Raw genomic sequence first — 13,193 nt, 5'->3', positions numbered from 1 at the left:
ACTCACCTCAACTTCATTTTCCAAACTTCTTTAGTAATTTTGACTCACTGAACCTTAGGAACCTTTTAAGGAAACTTTGTTCCCCATGTTCTTTGACTGGGATTGGAGCTTGCATTTTATTTTTTGCACATATTGCTTTGTGAAGCTTTTCCTAGATTCATATTTCATAACTGAATTAGGAGTTAGATCTAGTCTGCTGTCCTAAAGCTAAGGCTGTTTTTGATTACTTATATATGTAATATGTTCCATGCAAAGTGATTGCAAATATGATTCTAGTGTGGGGCACCACTGCCACTAAATGTAATGATGGGTTGTAAACACTGCTTGTAAATGTGACAGTATGAATGCACCACTGTCACCAATGTGACACACAGATGGCAGGATGATACCCATTAATGTCATTATGGCCGGCATTGTTGAGGTTTGAATCCCACCACTATCAATTAGGGGTAAAATAATAGCAAGAAAGTGCACATGAGTATATTTATCAATAAACAGTTTACAAAGTACAGCCTTTCTCCAAGACCATATAGGAAATATGCACTGTTGCACTGGATAATGGCTTCCAACCTCCACACCCAGACTAGACTGCACAAAGGCCACATACACAGCTGAGTCTTTGGCCCAACACTCCTACGCCCCTGTCTCACCAGTCTGTCTGACAACCAATGTTTTACAGGGCCTATATTATAACAATGAATGATTAGATGATTGAACGTTGTTATATCGAACTCAAAAGTTTGAATTCACAACACATCGAACTACCAGAACAGCGATTTTTTTCCCAGGGAAAAAGAATCGCTGTTCCCAAAAAAAAATAAATAAACAACACATTCAAACATTATATAAAGTGGGTGGTTTCACCTCCCCCACACCCCCCATTTGGGGGGGCTGTGCCCCCATACCTCCCTACTTAAATATACCAACTCTGAGATCGCACTACAGTGCCGTAAATGGCAAAGTGATGGAAGTGGCCAAGCAACTTCTTTCCCAGGGAAAGAATTTGCTTATATGCCGCTTTGTCATTTTGCGTTTTCGACATTTGAAGTTCAACCAAGATGCATTCAACAAAATGAGTCATTCGTCTTTTGATAGGAACCCGTTTTACAGTGCTCCTTTATCTATGGTAACTGCTTTACACATAAATTACTTTCACACACACAATTCCCCAGAAGGGCTGGAAGAATTCTCCAATTTACCATTGTTTTCTTCCTGGCATGGTAGTACTGCCACTAGTCTGTTTTTTTTTTTTTTGAGACAAACAGCTCCGGTATTTGGTTGTGCAAAATCAAGCCAAACATGAAATACACTGATTAATATTTCTAACACTGGTAGTAGTCCTTAAGCAGAATGATGGAAGATATGTGACATGCAGCTTACTAACCAACAGCATAAATAATGATTACCATTTTCTCAGATAAGCAGTGCATAAATATGCTTATAATAAATAAATTGAGGCCAGACACAAGAGTTAAAATATTAATAAATAAACTTTCTTTAAATCAAGAAAATAGTTGCAAATGCAGAGTAAAATATGTGGAGGTTGGCACACAAATGTATATTAGTTAACAGGCAATAAAACAGACGGTGCATAAAATAAAAAGAAAACAAAACACCAGATCTCTACATTCCCTGGTTAGAGCTTACTACAAAATTGCTGATACTAGATAAATAACTACTGCTCACAGACGGTTCCACACAAACAAGACTGCATCAACATCTCTTTCCTACAACCTGTTTTTATGCACAGCTGTATAAAATGTCTTTTCCCCATCTTCAATGTCTATTACATTATCATCTTACTACTGATGAAAGCCAGTAGCTAAACCAGTTATTTTGTTCATCATGGTTGCCATAATGATTGTAAATTCATAACCAAGTCTGCTTTCTTTGAATCCTGAATCCACCCTGGCATTTTAAGTTTATCAGGAATTACAGACCAGAACATAGATATTTTCTGATATTTCATCTTGTGTTATGGCACTAACAAGAGGAGGCAGAAAATCGGGAATTCCAACACAGTTCAAAGACATTACCTGTCCATTGGTAATCAGAAAGACAAAAGACAAACATCCCTCTGGCCAGAGCAACATTCTCATTGCAAATGAACAGATGAAAAAGAAGACTAAATAAAATACTTTTTTTCCTACATTATATTCTAGCTGTTTTCTTAAGCCTGGCATTATCCCTTGGTGTTACATCTTGCTTTATAACAAGTATTTTTTTACCCATGTCATCCTGCGACAGAGATTCCTTCCAAAGACTCTTTAACCATGTTGCATTTGCTATTATTTAATGTGCCTTGGGTATTTTCCCTACTTAATCTTGGTTAATGATTAGCATACTTGTTAGAAAAGCTAATTCTCATTATTGCTGTTTTCCCTAATGCATTATTTTATTTGTGTACAGTGTATGTAAGGCTGAGACTAACTCTGCATTAAGCATTTTACCCAAAATAATTATAATCATCCAATGTGCATGTTACCATGTATTGCACTATCTGCTGAGATGTCTGTTAAACTCCATTCTGAGACACACTGATGTCCCTTTCACCTCCTCTAAGGAGAAAGTTACTGTCAGTTGCTTATCAGGAGCTAGGATCCTCCACACTAAGCATGCACTCAGGTCATTCGATCACAATTACCAATATGACTCAGTCATAGTCCATGTGAGAGTAAATGACCTGAGATGTACAGTAGATATAAAAAGTGTACACACCCCTGTTAAAATACCATTTTTTTTTGTGATATAAAAAAATGAGACCACAATAAATCATTTCAAAACTTTTCCCACATTTAATGTGACTTATAACCTGTACAATTCAATTGAAAAACAAACAAATCTGTTAGGGGAAAAATATAAAAAAATTAAAACATACAATAAGCTGGTTGCAAAAGTGTACACACCCTTAAACTAATACTTTGTTGAAGCACCTCTTGATTTAATTGTGGCGACCTCTAACTGGGAAAAGCCAGAAGACAAACAACATTAAAGAGGAAGAAATATATGTTTCTGTTTCAAATAGCATTTCAACCATAATGGCAGAACAATACATTATCCATAACTGTTCCCCCACCTTTGTCTGGTCTAATGATCTGTAACAATATATCATTTCTTATGGAATCAAATACAATTTTTTCAGAGGTTTTTAAATTACTTTTTTATTTTTGTTGTATTTGTGCTCTACCCCTAATCTATAATAATCATTACTGCATGCCTTTTCAGAGGCCTGAATTACTGGATGCATCACAGGATTAAATATACTTTTCTTTCTATTCACAACTTTAGGTTGTTGACCAACCTAGTCCTTTGTAGTATTTTTGAAATAAACTGCCAAGTTTCATTTTCTTGTAAATGATTTTAATTCTAACAATGAATCTGCTACCTTAAAATGTGTATAAAGTTGTACCCTTTGGAAAACAAATTAAAGTGATCCATGATAACTGATCTGTGACTGTAATTATAGATGTTATACCCCTGGTATGCGATCGTAATCCAACATGTCCCAGGGACAATTATCATGTCCTTATCCCATTTCACCTTCTTTCTCTGCCCTTCCTGCTCTCTTGTTGTTGATTCACTAAGAGCTGAGGGCCTAGACTCAGACCTGGGTCCTGTTGGTATTGAGGGCAAGCTGCTAGGTGTTCTGACTTCCTTTATTCTGGAAAATCATGTTCATTATTTATATCAAAGTTGGATTTGTTAGTAGAATCATATTCATTAGTCATTCCATTATCTTGATGGTACAATCTACCTTTATCCCTAGGATCACCTATCAATAGGATTTTTTCCTCAAAGGGCATGCTCTGTTATCCTTGTAATGTTTCTTGCTCCTATCCATTTTCTTTATTTTCCGATCCATGTTGACTTTACCCTTCCTGTCAGTCCTAGAAAAGACCCCATTTTAAACAGTCCTATATTGTTCAAACAACAAATTCTCATTGATTACATTATTAAGTCTATCTGTGTCCTTTAACATATCATCAATCACAATAGAATTATGTTTAATAATCTGTTCCATTAGCTCAAAACCAAACCACTCGAATAACCCAATGAAGCTTTGTAAATTGTGTCATTATATCTGAGTGCACCAGGAAATTTACATATTCTTAAGCCTTTCAGAATAGTTTGTCACCTCACACATTCAGTTAAATAAGCATTGTCGGATTATTAAACAAATCCTTCTTTAGCTTTATTAGGAAACTTAGAAAATACACCCAAAAATGACACTGGATATTTGTACCCAGTAGACATTGCAAACATACTAGCAAACACATTCAGTGCAAATTTCACCTCAGAGACAACTATTCATATCCCACTTATCCCTAAGGCACTCAGAATCTCCATCAGCATTTAAGAGATGCACTAAATGCACTCTCTAAAACTAAAAATGCCTCCTCCATGGGACCTGATAATGTACCTGTCTAACTGACAGCAGTAAACAAGCCCTAGCAGATATGTTTCTTAACTATTTGACATACGTTTACCTGTTGGCTTTGTCCTGGAGACTTGTCATATAGCAGTAATGATGCCACTCCACAACAGTGGATAGTAAATTGGGCAAAGGGAGGAGTGCACAAAAGTCACATAGCAGGAGATAGTGAGTGGTGTCCCACAAGGCCCAACTGTGGGACCTCTTTTGTTTGTCCTTTGTTTTCCTGATCTCCAAACCACTAACCAAGACCTCTGGCTAAGCAAGTCTGCAGATGTCTATAAACTGGGAGTCATTCTTAAGTCACCCACTGACACTCAAGTACTTCAGCAAGAACTTAACTTAACTTTGTAAATACCTGGTATACAAATAACGGTATGCAAATAATGGCCTTAAATTAAATACTAAAAAATGTAACATTATGACATGTGGTAGATTACCCTTCCTCATGCCATACAACATAGACGGTACTCATCCTTAAAATGAGAATGCTGATAGAGGCCTTGGACATTTCACTATTGTTTAATTATCATTTAATAACAATGGTCAGGAAGTCCTTCTATTTGGCACAACTAATTAACAAGGGAATATAGTCCACATCTAAGGGGGTCATTGCTTCCTTATACTCAGCATTGATTAGGCCAGTCATCCCTTTGGGATTTACCTGACTAGACATATCAAATGACTAGAAAGACCACAGAGGTTCCTAACTAAACAAATCTAAAGAGTGGTGACCACCAAAATATGGAGAAATATTTATTCAAAACAGCATGAGCACAGTAAAACAGCAGATGATCCAAGTAATCAGATGTAAGCGCTTTCGGGTTATTACCCTTCTTCAGACAAGGCACAAAAAATACAGACTACAATTTAAAATCCTTTTCTTCCAATCACTGTTTAGTAATGAACCCACCAATTTTTTAAGGCTGGCTTAATGGGAATGACCTCATTATGGCCTGGAGGTCTATGTGCTCCCAATTCTACAATCCACTTAGTTTCTTCGCATTCAGTTTTGTTCACAGTGCCGCTCCCTCTACTTCCTTTAGGTACGACACTGATAACCATAAATTTAAAACAATGTCCTGAATACAGTGCGATTATAGAGGGCATTATGCTCGTTTTCTAACCTTATAGCTGACAAATGGTTCAGAATCCGGGTTTTTAACATGCATTTAGTCTTGCCTATATAATAGTTACATCACAGACATCCAATCCATAACTTAACATTTCATTAAATATGCAATTAATTCTAAAAGAAATACTAAAAGAAATATCTTTCATACTTATAAGCCAGATGCAAACATATACATATATATATATATATATATATATATATATATATATATATATAAAGAAAAATATACACATAAGAACATTTAAAAATGTCTTCTATTATAAAAATTCTATTCTGTTATTTAAACCTGGTGCTCTATCTGTTGCTAACCTTACTATCCATTTATATTCTGCCATTTCTAACTTGTTATTCTGGTCACCTAATCGAAGATTCTTATATACAACTTCTAACACCTTAAATTTAAAATTATGTAAATTACCTTTATCTAACCGATGTTGGGCTAATGCATTAGATGGAACGTTCCTCTTCATATCCGACCTATGCTCTATAATGCGGTCTTTAAATAACAGAATAACTTTAAAACCAATATTAGACTTTAGACAGAAACAATACAGATAGATGACTAGTCATTTTTTGAGTATTCAAACAATATATGTAGTAAAGTAATTTTCTTTATTGTTTTTTTCTTATAGTTGTTTTTAACAGTTTAGTAATTGTGATGGTTAGGTAAAAATAGATAGATTATTAACAATATATTGTATTATATACATGAATCAATTTTTATAATAGAAGACATTTTAAATGTTCTTATGTGTATATTTTCTTTGTATATATATATATATATATATATATATATATATATATATATATATATGTTTGCATCTGGCTTATAAGTATGAAAGATATTTCTTTTAGAATTAATTGCATATTTAATGAAATGTTAATGATGTTAAGTTATGGATTGGATGGCGGTGTCAGGTGGGGGGTTTTTTGAAATCATTATAAATTTTAAGAAGTTTGATTAACTGAAATTAACACTGAAGAAGGGACATTCCCGAAAGCTTTGTTCATTTGTTACCAATAAATTGAACGTTTTTCCATCTATTTTTTTTTTTTTGGTCAAAAATAGTGAAAATTGGTGGAATTCAACTGAATTGAAATTTATACTTTGTACTGTCATTCCCATTAAGCCAGCCTTAAAAAAATAGGTGGGTTCATTACTTAACAGTGATTGGAAGAAAGGGATTTTAAATTGTAGTCTGTATTTTTTGTGCCTTGTCTGAAGAAGGGTAATAACCCGAAAGCGCTTACATCTGATTACTTGGATTTTCTGCTGTTTTACTGTGCTTGTGCTGTTTTGAATAAATATTTCTCCATATTTTGGTGGTCACCACTCTTTGGATTTGTTTTGTTGTATTTTGTGAGCTGTTACCTTTGGTGAAGTCTCCGGTTTTGTTTTTTTTTCTTGAGGTTCCTAACTAAGAAGATCAGTGGTTTAAAGACACTAATAAATCCGGAAAGACAGGCAGTACTGTCTATATTTTCTATGTCTTTTCCTGGGAGAAGATCTACACCTTACCTTCTGAGTTATTGGGACCCAAACGTCCTGGACCTTCTGCATCTCCATAAAACAAATAGTGCCATAAATACCAGAATCAGGGATCTAAATCTTCACCAACAGATAAATAAAACTTGAAGGAAAGATAGATTTATTATACAGTGTCTTCCCCACCTCTGCAACAGACTCCCACTGCATATCAAGCAGTGTGATACTTTATCTTCCTTCATATGGAAACTAGATGTTTGTATTGGTATTTCAAAATTCACTCCTGGCTTTGCAGGCCTATCAATAAAAAGGGTTTTGTCTGAGGTTGAATACTGGCAATGAGTAGATGGTCATATGACTTGGCTGCCCTATAATTCCTATGATCCTATGATTCTATAAAGGAGAGACAGAGTTAGTACCAGCTGGGCTGTTCAGTTTACTTTGATGATGTAGCTATTCTATATCTTTTAAGATTTCTTTGAAGTAAAATGGGGGAATCTAACATGGGGCATCCCTGAAGTGGTGCGGTTGTCCATGTCAACCACCAGGGGTAGAATTAGTGCCACTGAAGAAATAACCTCAGTGCATGACAGGATGTATATTTGGCTGTCACCAGTGGGGTGAAGGAAGAATTTTGGTGATGAATTTTGATGGTCAGCAGTCAATGCAGACAGAAAAAAAAAAGCATAACCATATATACAGTATTAAGCACACTTAGAGGTCAGCACAGTTTCAGATGGAGTTCATAAAAATCTCTGACTGAAGAATAACTAATTTAATCTGACTGAAATGTAATAACGATACATACTGAGAAAAGGAGTTCATTAAGAAAGGTGATATTCAGTGAGGATGTTAAGTAGTATGTTGATGAAACCAGGTACACTTGATAGCAGTTTTCGGATAGTCAAGCAGGGATTTTATTTTTAAATGAGGCAGTTGAAGATTAATGTTAAAGGTGTGGAGTTACAAAGAGTAGGGCCTAGTTTGAAAAGGAACATTTGGTGAAATAAGGATGAACAAGTTTGGTGTTACCAGCAGAATGATTTCTTATGCCATAAAGAATTTCAGTGTACCAATAACAACAAATTTAAATTACACAATTTACTTCATTAGTAAATCTGTATAAATCCGTATAAAGTTGTAAATTTATTTTTTCCTAGTTAATATGTTGTTGTTCTCTATTAGGTTTTGTAATAACTTTTTTTTTAGTAGTAACCATATTATGTCAATGTGGAGCTTTTCTCCCCAGGCCTCTGTTGAAAAGGGGATATTATCCCAGTTAGACTTTCCCAGTAAACATGTCAAATAAATAAAAATAATATCCAATTAAATTACCCACATCTCTGAACTAGAGGTAAGACAGCTTGTCTTCTTTCTGTTACAAGCCTTATAATGCTTAGTCCTTAGTAATTGATGGTCACAGATAATGAACTTTCATTTAATACAACACAGTCTGTCTGTGAGAAATGTAAGCATTTAACTAACATGGAGGCTTCATGCTCAAAAAAAAAAAAAAAAAGACTTTGAGCTATACAAACTTCCACATCACTCTACACCATCCCACTCTAACATATCTCACATTTAGGTTGTAAAAAAAAATTCACCAAAGCCTTTTAGGCCCATGAAAACTAGACTTCAGTGGAAGTCTAACACCACATAGCATGCTGGCATGCTTACAACAAAGAGTCACCAAGATTTAAATGATCTCAACTCCAGTACACCAGACCACTCTACAACTCTACCTCTCTACAAATAAAAATGTTTGCGTAATTGTTGACTCTGTAGTCAGACACACTGATTCTCTTCTCACTAATCTGGACAGGGACAGGTGAGCTGTCTTTCCAGTACTTGGCTCTTCATCTCCAGGGCACTTAGGCCCTTTCTCCTAAAGAAATATGACTACAAGATGGCGGTGGTCCATGTGAGGGTGAATGGCTTAGTGCACAAAATCCTGAGGGATATGCATAGAGACATGTCAGGACACTCTATGCATGTCACAAATGCATGCAAGGCCCTGCTCTTGAGAAGAATCTTTTCTTTTACAAGAATGATGCCCAGGTACAAAGAAAAGAAAACATAATTGACTTCAATAATTAGGTAAATATTTCTTGCCATTCCAACGGACTCCAGTATGTGTCAGCATGGAACAAAATGCTCGACAGTCGTACTTGCTTTGCTAAGGATGGCCTGCAGCTCTCCTTACAAGGCTTCTACAGGCCAGCTAAAGCCTTTGCTGCCCCATAATGTTTTTTTTTAGGCAGAGTCCAGCTGATGGACATCACAGTGTAACTAACATATCGAATCTAAAACACGATCACATTATTTATTTTATTTATTGCATTTGTTAACTGGGAAAGTCTACTGGGTCTGTAAAGAGCCCATTTTCAGTGGCGGCCCGGGGAGAAAAGCTCCACAACGGTACATACAACTAGAGTGAAAATCACTTAGAAAAACAAGATAGTACAATACAGTTACATTGCATGTGACTGGTAAATAGCAGCAAAGATTTTATGAAGAAAAATGCAATCATTAACATATAATAATAGAATCACTGACATATAAGAATCATATAGTACAATTATATTGCAAGACTTTGTGTAATAGAGACAACAGTGTTGGAATAAAGAAAAATAATATCATTAATATGTACAAGTAAAGACAGACAATTTCTGAGAATATGTTTTTGAATGCTAATTACCACATTAAGGTGGTTCTGCTCAGTGCCAGTGCCAGTGCAAATTAATCAGTGTGATACATTATTTTCCTTTAAATGGAAGCTGGATGACTGGATGGGGATTCACAAATTCAGCTTGGCTTGAATGGCCTGGCCTTATTCAATAATGGAAGTATAGTCTATGGGTATGTAAAGGCATAAATGGTCATAAGACTCAGATGACTTATATTTCCTATAGTCCTGTGAGTTATGAATTCAGCTTGGAAGTCAAATGTGGAAAGAGGAGATTATGAAGGAGGTTATAAAGGGTACCTGCAAGCAAGTGGGTGGTACTCTTTTTGGCAGGGTTTTTTATATCAGCAGCTGGCTGAGGTGCATACAAATGCCAGAATGACCTTTAAAATGATAGAATTCATATAGAGTTTTTCAAAGGAACTTAGGCATGTGATCATTACCCAGGACAAGTACACTTATGTACTTGTAGACATCAACACAGAGTATTTTATCATTGCTGTGGTTGGGCAACTGTATGTGAATAGAACTGACAAGTCTTTGAGAAGTACTGCAGAGGATATGTTTGGTTTTATTGGAGTGTAAACTCAATTTATAGTCATGAAACCATGGCTAGAACTATTTGAAATGAAACCTTTTTTTGTAGTTGTTGGATATTATTACCTGATTTAAGAATGAGAATGAAGTCTGCAGATAGGATAATTTTATTGTTGTGCAAGGTCAGTGGGCAAAGAGTTTATGGCTCCCTATTGAAATGTCGGCACTCAAAATGCCGAGTGCCGACAAGCCAAAAAAAAAAGACTGAAAATACATGAAAAGAGCGAATCTCAAAAATTGTTCTCCATCTTTAAATTTCTTTTTCTGGGGGGAGGGCTCCCCTCCACCCCCCGTACATATATATATATATATATATATATATATATATATATATATATATATATATAATTTCAGGACTTGCCATAACAGGTCTCAGCATTTCAAATGCTTATCAAATTTATGAATAATGAAAATAAAATGGGTCCCAAAATTGAAACTTCAGACACCCTTCATTTGAGGGTGGTAGATATGAGGAGGGAATTGCGGTAGCAAATTTTAACCCTCCTAGTTATAACTTAATTTTTGAACCAAATGAAGGATGAGCGGAAAGAGTGAATAAGGTAATGTTTTGAGAGCAGGAGCTCTTTGTCAAGTTATTCAGAACCTTCTTATAGATCAATGAATGTTCCTTTGTCTGTTGCTTTGGTATATTTCCACAGAGGTTATAAACAGAGCAGTTGTAGTATCAATAACTGGACAACAGTCATGTTGGGGATTTAGTTCTATTAAACTAGATGAAGGTGAGTAGCTACTTGTAAATAACATTTTGAGTATTTTGGCTAGTATGAGCATTTTGATGATAGGATAGAAGTACTCCAGTGTAAGGAGGCTTTTTTTTTTCGGAAATGTGTCAACAATAACTAATGGCTGAATGAATCAGCTCCATATCCCTCAACTGCCCAGATTTTCCCAGAATGTCTCATATTTTGTCTGTTCCTCATAAAATGTGTGGTTTTCTGGCTAATCACAGAGGACTGGAGTCAATAAATAATGACACACATTTGAGTTACAGATTTCACATCTTTCAAAAAATATATGCTAACAAAAATTATGTTATTTTTACAACTTTCTAAGTTCATAAGATCAATATCTAAAATCTATCCCTATTTTGGGCCTTCATCCTCCCAGTTTTCTAGGCTTTGTCCGTATTTCTTGCATTAAGTTATGATCAGCTCTTTTTATGAATTTCTGGCGAAGTAAGTTGTTATCTAAATTGACTGATGACAGAAGAGTAATTCGTACAGTGAGTTTATTCTAATGTCAGTAAATTGAAAAGTGTTAAGTAGAGTGTCATAGGCCAAAGGATTGCTGCAAAGTGAGGAACGGTAATGGGGGTATTGGGATGAGAGGGTTAATATCCATGTTTGATAGTAGATGATTTCTTTTTGGTCCTCATCTGTTAATGTTTGAGAAAGGAAGGTTAGTGTAGAGCTTCTATTACCTGAGCTGAAAAGACTTTTTCTTTTTTTTTTGTTCTAGAATAGTTTTGGAATTTTTAGATTATTGCTTTCATGTTTTAGTGCCTTTGTACTGTTGCTTTGTCTTCCTTTAAGATAAAGATATTTAACAAGTTTTACTTAGGATCAGTTACATGATTCATGTTTAAATAAATTCTAGTAATGGGCTGACTGTGAGCTTTTTCAGAGTTGCCAAAACCTGTCTCTGGCATGCATTTTTTTGTTTCATTTCTGTGGTAATCCATTGACAACAGATTCTCTTTTTGTGGCATTCTATGAAGGGGGTGCAATTAATTCTGTATTTACTGTAGTGTTGATTTAAGGAAATGAAGAGGAACGGGAAGGTTAACTAGCCAATAATACTAAGTCAGTACAGCAGGCCAGGTTCTCTAATGGTGGGGGAAGTTATGGCAAGGGCATATTTTCAGTAGAATTTTTGGAGTTTTAGAGACCAACAAGAAATACTGGAACAATGGTCATTTACAGTGTTTGGTTAGAATAGATACATAATGAGCAGTGATTTGGGGTATCCATAATTTTTACATCAAGAAGAGTGTTACTTCTACTATGTGGGTTTCTTTGGGTGAATTTTTGTAAACCATGAAAAGAGGCTGTGAAAAGCAGCCTGTTGTGTAAGTTTTTGTTTTTGTTAACATTGCCATTCGATATTTATATCATATTAGTGAGGCAGTTGGCACAGACAGTTGAGGGTATGAGCTTTTGTTCCTGTACGGGGTTTGATTCCCTTAGCCCTCATTTGTCTACTGTGTGACATTGAGCAAGTCACATAACCAAACAGTGCTCCCAGGTCACCCCCAAAAAGGGACTGCATGTCCAGTGAGCCTACCTGGTTAAAAAATAGGTATTATTATTATTGTGAAATAAAACTGTTGTTTTGCAAGGTCCACATGCAATTTAGTGGAGTGATGACAGTATTTTGATGGGTGGAAGGAGTTCACAGATGCAAGCAGTATGCAGTTTGCTTAATGTAGCAGCTAGGGAAATATATGAACAAGATGTACGTGTTGAAAGTTATTCTACAGGATTCTTACTGTTTCAGCAATTGGCATATTTTTTGAAAGTATTATATACACAAACTAAGTGGGAGTGTTAGAAAAAGCATCATATCGAGGTTATGAGGACAGAAAGAACACATACTGTCCCCACACTATTTTCTACAATATGAACCTAACATTTTAACCCATTTTTTTCATATCCGTGATATTATTTATTCTGAAGCCAGAAAGAACACGTATATTTTTACCAAAGAAAACAGTAAGTGCAACTGAAGGACAGATTCATTATTTTACTTTTATAAAAAGAAAGCTCAGACTTTTTAGATTTTGAGTCTGAAAAGCTACATGAGGAGGATCCTTTTGATTAGCCTGATTGGTAATGGT

Source organism: Protopterus annectens, chromosome 6.part0, assembly GCF_019279795.1.
Source record: "Protopterus annectens isolate FY-2018-M chromosome 6.part0, PAN1.0, whole genome shotgun sequence".
In the NCBI taxonomy this organism is placed as follows: domain Eukaryota; kingdom Metazoa; phylum Chordata; order Ceratodontiformes; family Protopteridae; genus Protopterus; species Protopterus annectens.
The sequence above is the reverse complement of the archived record's forward strand: the minus strand, read 5'-3'. Positions refer to the sequence as shown.